The following is a 9,894-nucleotide window of genomic DNA, read 5'->3' on the forward strand; positions in this document are numbered from 1 at the left end:
CCTGTCCATAAGGAACCATATGGCAAGTAACCTTAGAAGGATAGCAACCTCTTGAATACTGAGACCATAACCTGTCTCACTGCGCATCACATTCTGAGCTCTCATAACGGTATCAAACCTATGAAGCCAAGCTCGAGGGGATTGCTTTTGGCCATGGAGGCACTTACGAAGTAAACATATCAATGATTCCTGCCCATGCGCAATATGACCCGAGTCAATAATTGCAGAAACCACATCTGTCTTGGCATAACCAGCCAATGGATCATACCGGGCATCATTAGCCAAGGTATCCTCCTCACCATGCATAGCCTCATCCTCATCTGCAAGAGGCACTCCGCATCCTGGGAGTAAACTGTAACTGTCCATAGAAGATGCATCAACAATCTCCATAGGAGTATAAACCTGTGGAATACTCGAGACATCTGATCGTCTCTGACCAAAATTAGGAAGTAATCGTGGCTGTCCCAACTTTATAACCTGTTCACCGTGGGAAAAACCTCCCACTCCAAGGGATATGGGCTGCCCCTGCATAGAATTCGGAGGTATCAGTGCACTTACACCCTCCTGGAACACCACTCTCCTGCTATCCACAGTCTTGGGCTGTCCAAACATAGCATCCTCTCTGAAATAGACATTATGGCTGCGTATCAACTGTCTAGTTGAAGAATCCCATAACCTGTAGTCCTTACTAGACTCACTATATCCAAGGAAGATACACCTCATCGATCGAGAACCATGAACATAAGCCTCGCAGCCAAACACATGTAAATGCTCATAACATGGTGCCTTGCCTGTCAAGAAGTCAAATGGCACTCTACCATTCAAAGATCTCCTGGGTGACCTGTTAAGCAAGTATGCAGCTGTCTTACATGCCTCAGCCCAATAGCATTCGGTAAGACCTGCATACCGTAGCATGCTACCCATCCTGTCCAATAGAATCCGATTTATGCCTTCTGCTAAGGCATCGTGAGCAGAAAGATGAGCGGTCAACACCCTCCCGATACCAAGTGTATCACATAGATGCTGAAATCTAGAAGAGGTAAACTCTGCATCACCATCAGTCATCAAGCTCAATAGCTTCTTTCTTGACTGATTTTCAGCATTACCCAAGAAGCGCTGAAATGTATCATATACATCATGCTTCTGCCGAATCGGATAGACCCATATGTACTTCGTAGCATCATCAATAAATGTCACAAAGTAAGAGGCACCACCCAGTGAAACGGTAGGCATAGGCCCACAAACTGCACTATGAACCAACTGCAATGGCTCAAGATACCTCTCATTGACTGTCTTCCTCACAAAGGAGGATCCTGACTGCTGACCATCATCACAATCATGACATAAAATTTGAGAGACATCCATAATAGGAATGTATCTCAATGTTGTAAGGGCTTCCATACCTGCAGTAGACATATGTCCAAGTCTGGCATACCATAAACTAGCTGATGGCTGCTTACTAATCATAAGCATCTTATCCTGGACACCTGATACATGCAATGCATAAGAGAATCCAACCCATGATCCCCTAGCCATAACCAGATTGCCTCTAGCAATCTTCCATGCATGATCACCCAAAGAGACATGATAACCTGCCTCAACCAACTGTCCAGTACTGATCTTGCTCGTGGCAAGTCTTGGTATATGTCTAACCCTCTGTAGAACAAGAATAGAGCCACTAGGCATAATAAGGTGGATATCCCCATAACCATAGACATCCATAGAATGATCAATGCCCATCAAACCACTCTCCACAATGCATTCCTGATATGCACTGAACCATGACCTATGAGGGGTCATATGACATGAAGCACATGGATCTAACATCCAATCACCAAGAATGGGTACATCAGTGGCCAAGAAGGAGGTGTCAGACATAGACAAAAGAATGCCTTCATCACTGCTACTGTCAGTGGAAATCCTAGCATCCATGCCTTGAAGCTCAACATGCTTCTTCTCCTTCTTCCTGTCATTCTTAACCTTGCTCTTCTTCTTGTATTTTCTCAGCCATTTCCAGTAATACTTTTTCATGTGGCCATACTTTCCACAATAGAAACATCTAACACAAGTTCGAGAGCTAGACTTGCTCCTGGAATTCCCCCTTGAACATGACCTGTTTCTACCGATTGATCGACCTTTGGAGTGCATATCAAGGCTGTATTTCAGCCCATCAGGACATTTCAGCCCATCATGCTGTAACATAACACTATCATGGTCATACATCCGGCATATACGAGTATAAAAATCATATGCATGGTAGTCTACACCCTGTACACCATCCTGTACCTGCAAGTAGACTGACTTCGAGAGTGATGACTGAATGATAGAGCATGCTTGCTCATCCATGTCATCCCAATCACTCTGTTTAATGCTATTAGGCTTGACACCTTTGCATTGAATGGGCTTATGCTGCCTCTTCTGCACTAACACATCATAAATCTGCTCTTTCCAATACTGAAAGTTTGATCCATCCAACCTCTCAATATCAAAGACGGCACTACCGGCTGTAGATGCCATATCTGTGGCACAATAGCTTACAACCAAAGAGCAGTATAGTGCAATAGGCAACCCAAATGACCAAAAAATTATAGTGTTGTCCAGACCAATTAGGTCTCCATATAAACTGGCTGATCCAATGCTCAAAAGCACTCAGCCATAAAGAGGCATAAACAAGAATATATGCAGCCCAGTAACCTGCCAATGCCTAGCAATCCAAGTAAGAAATGCACTGAACCAAATGAGCAATGCCTGCTCAACCAATGGCAATAGGAGCCTAGCTCAACTATCCATAAACATCAGTGCAGCATCCACCAATGCAAATCCATAATGCATCGAAATGGCATTTACTGCATCACCAATGCATCACCTCAAGCGCGCAATTGTTTGTTGGCAACAAAATCAAGCATTCACCACTTGCCAAATGTGCCAAAGTGACTTGCCAAAATGCCAATAATGCCCTTGGACTAAAGTGAGATTCCAATCACTTTCTGTAACACTGTTGTGCAAGAGAAATTCCTACAACAATACCTCACAGCCACTTTGGGCAAAATAACACGCTGTCCCTGTATTTGAACAGCGATATCTTTTCACTGAAAGACCGGATGCCAAAGCTGTAAACAGCAAAGTTGTAGCTGGTAGAAAGATCTACAACTTATCAGTTGACCTCAAGAGCCAAATCCTTGTGGATTCTCAGATATTCTCACCTGAAAAACAGCTTCCTGCACATTGGTCACAAATAGACAGTAGACTGCAACTTTTGTGGTTTTGCAGAGGCTGTAACTCCTGCAGCTTATACTGGATCAACTTGCTTCCAAAAGCAAAGTTGTAGTATGTTCAGTGAACTACAACTTTCCAGTTCAGCACAAAGTGCAATTCCGCACCAGGAAAGAGATATTCAGTCCTGAAAATGACTGTTCTGTCATTAAAAAAAAAAAAAAACAGCAGCAACTATTCAATGACCTGTCAGTCAAGAATATCAATCATTTTCTCGTGGGCTTTAAGGCATAACCAGATATTGAACATCCGATTTCTGAGCAAAATACTTGCATATACTGTGGCATCCAGTGCATAAACCGCTTTCTGGAAATTGCATACCAGAGAATAAAAAAATGCCTTTCAAGAGTCCCCAAAATGCATTTACTGCATGTATATGGCCTCATTATATTGGCATTCAAGTGAACATCAAATTGTATGCATTTGCCACTCACTTATGCATCCAAAATGCATCACCAATGGCATATACCAAGTGACATTTACTGCATCATTTTGCCAAAATGCATCAACTTGCCAAAGTGTATCAACATGTATGCATTTGCCAATATACAGTCTGCAAAATGGCTGTCTGCACACTGATCATGAACTGTCCCTATTTTGGACAGTAAATAACTCTGTACTATAAACTCGGATGACCGAGCTGTCAACAGAGAAAACGTGGCCCTTCCAAAGTTCTCCGACTCCTCTGTTGGGCACCGAGCCTAAATCCTTATGGATTTGCAAATACTTGCTGTCGAAAATGGCATTCTGCTCACTTTTACTATCTGAAATACTGTCAGATTTCCAGACTAAAAACAAAGAACTCACTCTTTTTCTCCAAAGTGGATGTTGTTGCTATCACTGGGCTGCTCTTCCTTTGCTCACGGAAAGGAGAAGGGTATGGAGAGAAAGAGACTCCTATCTACTCCATCTAAGAGCTCGCAGTGGCTCACGAGCCATCTGCAGCAGCTGCATCTACAAAGAGCTTCTTCAATGACTGCTAGGCCTCAAATAATGATGAGCAATGCCTAGGCTCCTCCAACTGAGCGTCGACTCTTACAATGGCCTCAGATGCCATAGCTCGACTCTCCAACTCCAACGGATTCAACCGGTGGATGGACAAAAAGAGTAGAGCCTAACCCGCCTTCACAGCCACACTCATCCACGTTTAAAACACCCAAACAACACCATCACAAGGCAAAAGGCATCCATTCAACATCCTTCTCTCTATAGGCCTCCTGATACAACTCACACTCTGGCCACATTTTCTCCAGAAAATGACAACTTCAGAATTGCATAATTTCCATGACCACATCCTGACAACTCATTTTATAAACAACCATGCTCATATCTCCCCTGACTAAATCCGTGAAGAACAATCCCGGCTCTCTTTGACTTCAAGTAGCATATACTCAAACACCACCCTGCGAGAGAACCCATACTATGAACTATACAAGCATGTATGTAATAGGACCTTGGACTCCATGAAGCTCACTTTTTTCATTTACATGCTCCCCATAGCCTCATCATCACAAGCAAGGCTTCTTCTAAAATCAACAATGAGCACCGGGTATGCTACAAGCATACAAGCATACACTATATCTCTACAAGATATGCACGAGGATGTACATAGCCCCGTCACTGTCGAGAACTTGCCGTCCAGAAACTCCCACTGATATTCTTATATGTGAGTTAAGCCAAGCTCACGTGATGCAACTCACCATCTCTGCAGTTCCATTAGCCAAGGTCTCTACAACTACAACTGAACACCCGCTTCCTAAATGTGTGCTTTTAAGTTGTATGACGACTAACCAGCCCGCACTCTTTCTCTGCACCACCCCCGTTATTCCTTACCTCTTCATGCTATGATAGCCCCTCATGGCTTCTCCTACTCCCACTACGAGCCTCCAATAACTATGATCCTTGCATGCATAATCACGTCCATCCGCTCTTAGCCGCTACCTTCCCATCTCCATATCGTGGAATTCGATCTGCAGTAGCTCACGATCATGCGCTCACTAGAGTCCTCCTTCCACAAGAAGCTTCCATCACCAAGCCACAATTGACCTCCCTCGCTCTTCCTGGTCCTTTTGTTTCTCAGAACTCCAAAGAGCTGATGCGCAGCTCCCTCCTTACTCTCGAACTCTCGTCATCTACACGCTTCAGCTTGCAATCACGATCCCTGTTTCTTCTTCTCCCCACAAGCTCATCGAGCTCTCCGCTCACCAAGCTCCTCTTCGTTTTCACGTAAAGATTTATACTCGTGACCTCTCCTGCTCCAACTCACGGCTGCGCCAACCATCACTCATGCTCTCGCTCCATTGTCCCAGATCCTCCCTGTAATAGTGACGCCCCTCGCTTCGTCTTGAAGCTCTAGCCTTCCATAGCTGTCACTCAGCTAGCCCGTTGGATACCACCTCTTCTTCGAGCTCATCACCTTCTCCCCAGGTTCTCTGACTCTGCACGCTTCGTAGAGATTCCCAGCTCCTTTGCGAGTTCACCGAACAACCGAGCTTTCCTTTTTGCCCTTCCCTCACACACCTCCTCACCCATCGACAGAAGCCTCCACGAGCCTCCTATCCTTCCGTCTCCAGAAACCTGTCGCCCGTCACCTTTATGAGATCGTCCTGTTGTCTCACAGCTTTCCTCCCGTATATTCTCGACCTCCCTCCAGACTCTGCAGTCTGTAATTGCGACATCATTCCAGAAGCTCTCTCGCTCTGTCGTCTGAGATCCTCCGGGTGCCCACCACCCTTCTCGAAACTCACAGGCTCCCTCTTGTAGTCGTTGCGACCCCCTCGACAAGCAGCAGCAGCTCCTTTCAAAGCTCACGTAGTCCTTCCTTCAACACGAGGTCCGTGCCTACGACCCTGCTGGTCCTTCACGGTTCTCCTTCTCCAGCTCCCTCTATCTCTCCACACACACGTCCTTAAGCAACCTCTCTCCCCCGATCATAGCGACCACAGTCCAGTTGATTAGCTTCCACAGTCTTCCCCCATGTTCACGGAGCTCCCCTACGGGTCACGATCTCCTTCCGAAATTCTCCTGCAAGCTGTCATCTCGTGTACCTGCCAGCTTGTCATCGAGAAGCTTGCTCTTCCTCCTCACGTAGCCACCTGCATGGATGCCTTTTTGATTATGGCCACGTCACCTTTTGCTTTTTCACCACTCTCCCCCTTCCCTTCAAACTTTACACTAAGGCAATTAGTGCACCTTATCCAACCTTAGGCAGTCCACCTTTGCACATATCCTTCAAGCAAATTTTTATTATTTGATTGCCACTATTTGATTGCCACATATAACCGCGAGTCCATGAAGCTCAAGTGCCTGATGCGCCCACATTGCTTTTCATCATCTCCCAGAAGTCCATGTAGAAGCGTCTTCCATCTCAAGACAATATGTCATCAGTGTGGAGTCCATCATGAGGCCACCCACAGCTCTTTTCCACAACCAACTAGCTATGTACATAGCTATGCACTCACCCAGCAACATGCAACAAGTGAAAAATATTTTTCCTTTTTTATCCACACATCTCTAGTAACCCCTACTCTTCTGCTGTGACATTCATGTCCAGCAGCTAAAGAAAAAACATTAGCAAACCACCTGGATCAAAAACAAAGCAAGCTTGTGCTCTATGCCTCTGCTTTTCTCCTCCCGGATCAAAAGGATAACTTTGAACCCTCCACTACCAGATATGCATAAGCCACCATCCCCCTGGATCAAAAGGCATCAACAACACACCAATTTGATGTAGCCACCAGCTCCTTCCATGTAAGCCTCTAGGATCCCATAACTTATCCTGCCGAGATATTACACAACTCCACTGGCTATTAGCCGTCATACTTATATCATGAGTCTTGCTCATCTTCACATGATCCACATATTTTGAGGTCACAACCTCACACATAAATCTCATGGGCACAACCAGCTCATAATCTGTGATTAGGGACTTCTCAGCATACCCTATTGCCTCAACCTTCGAAGCTGCAAAACTCAACCCATCACATGAATTATCAAGATCACCCAGGAGCAAAATGAAATCCTTCCCATCTGTAGAATGCTCAAATATATCAGCACACTCTCTCTTGTCATTGCCAACCACACATGCAAAATCCATGAGGGTATCATCAAGTAAAGCATCTAGCTGATCATCAACCACACTATCACTGTTGTCCTTCTCAACATGCATACTGGTGTTTTCATTCTCTTCTGAAGAGATCAATGCTAACATATCATCCAGTGCATCATCAAGGAAGCAATCCAGCTCATCCTCTGAATCATCATCATCCTGTATACACTGAGTCTTAATCTCATCATACACATCACAGTTTGCATGCACACTATCAACACTTGCTGGTCCCATCCAAACTAAGTGTTTTAACTGCAGGTCTTTTGCTTTATCAGTAATAGCCACATCAGCTTCATCACTGTCACACATGATTGAGCTCTCATCTTCACTACTAATTTCACACCTCTCTTCCTCATTTGCTGAACCTGAAATCTCAGCTTCTTCGGTATGCACAATCACAGTGTCAACCACAAACTGATTGCATTCAGCCATCATATGCACATCATCACCACACAACACTGGAGCATGATCATCATCTACACACACAGACTTATCCTTAGCTGCCTTTAATGGGCTCTCAACCTCTCTGCCATCTAAGGCAGCAACCCCTTCTCTCGGGCTCTCCTCTGCCACCTCGTACAGATCTAGCTGAGCAACACCCTCCTCCATAGCAAGTGACAAGCCTCCACTCATAAGTGTAATGATATCCAGCTCCCTTACATCATCAGGTTCCTTCAACAGTGAAGACAACTGACTCTCTTCCTCTGATGAGATGCTCTCTTCCTCTGTCTCACTCAAAAAATCTATCTCTTCATCTGTGACTGTCTCCTCAAGTTCCTCTTCCAATTCCAGTCGACAGCTCATCACATAATCTGGTACTCTCCTTGCATCAGCTGAACTTCCTTCTCCTCCATCCATAGCGTCTCCGCTGTTATTTTGACCTCTGCTTCTTCCCGCAGTCTCCACCCAATTTAGGCTGAATGTTTTCATCAGCTCCACAGCTTCATGCAATTCCTTTTTCAGAGAATCATCCTGCACAGGAATAGACACCAGCTCTCTCTCTACATATGCCTTGATCATTTCTGGCCTGCTGACCAGGGTTTTAGGCTCCTCTTGCATGCCAAGCTGCCTCAATCTCTTGACCTTCCATTCTTTTTCTCTAGCCACTCTGACTGCATCCTCAAAACTATCAATATTCTTCATCTCCACCTTCAGACGGAGTGAAGGCTCCAGACCAGCCGGTCTCTCTTTATCATTTGCGGGGGTACTTCAGGAATTAAAGCCTCACACCATAGACTCCACAGTCTACCAAACTCTATCAGATACTGATCCACATCCTGACTATCCTTTTGCTGAATTTTGCACAACTCCTTCCATACTTCATTAGGGCTCCTGGATTGTGCAAACCGTGCAAGAAAAGCTGCTCTCACCACTGTATACTCCGGATTTTGCTGCTGAGGATGAGTAGTACTGAAGGCAGCCACTTGAGTCTGCAACCATGCCTTTGCATCTCCCTGCAAACAATAATTCAAGATCTGAAACAAAATTTGAGGGGTTGCCCTATCCTTCATAAGTGCTGTGAATTCCATCTTTTCCAAGAATCTCACTGCATTCTCATATGGCATCCCCCAAAACTCTGGAAAGTCCTGTGCCATCTTCACAATCTTTCAACTGTCACACACCCTGGCTTTCTCAGCCACAACAAAACTGGAAGGCAACAAAACAAGCACACTACTGAAGAAGCTCACTCTACATCCGAAGAGCATTCTTTTTCCTGCGGGCAAGCACTTTCAAAGCTCTCTGCACTCTAGCTCGGAGTCGGATCACACGTAGCTGGACTTCAATACATCTGTCCTTCCTGTGACCACATTTTCCACACCACTCACACTGTATCACTCTCATGTGTGGATTTCTCCCCATTGCTTGCAACACGTCTTAGACACCTGCTCCTTCAATCTTGTAAACTGAAGTGAACTTCCTCCGTGGAGGCACCAAAACGTGGATGGACAAAAAGAGTAGAGCCTAACCCGCCTTCACAGCCACACTCATCCACGTTTAAAACACCCAAACAACACCATCACAAGGCAAAAGGCATCCATTCAACATCCTTCTCTCTATAGGCCTCTTGATACAACTCACACTCTGGCCACATTTTCTCCAGAAAATGACAACTTCAGAATTGCATAATTTCCATGACCACATCCTGACAACTCATTTTATAAACAACCATGCTCATATCTCCCCTGACTAAATCCGTGAAGAACAATCCCGGCTCTCTTTGACTTCAAGTAGCATATGCTCAAACACCACCCTGTGAGAGAACCCATACTATGAACTATACAAGCATGTATGTAATAGGACCTTGGACTCCATGAAGCTCACTTTTTTCATTTACATGCTGCCCATAGCCTCATCATCACAAGCAAGGCTTCTTCTAAAATCAACAATGAGCACCGGGTATGCTACAAGCATACAAGCATACACTATATCTCTACAAGATATGCACGAGGATGTACAAAGCCCCGTCACTGTCGAGAACTTGCCATCCAGAAACTCCCACTGATATTCTTATA

Source organism: Dipteris shenzhenensis, chromosome 29, assembly GCF_047967505.1.
Source record: "Dipteris shenzhenensis isolate YYH24624 ecotype China chromosome 29, Dip_SZ_1.0, whole genome shotgun sequence".
Lineage (NCBI taxonomy): Eukaryota > Viridiplantae > Streptophyta > Polypodiopsida > Gleicheniales > Dipteridaceae > Dipteris > Dipteris shenzhenensis.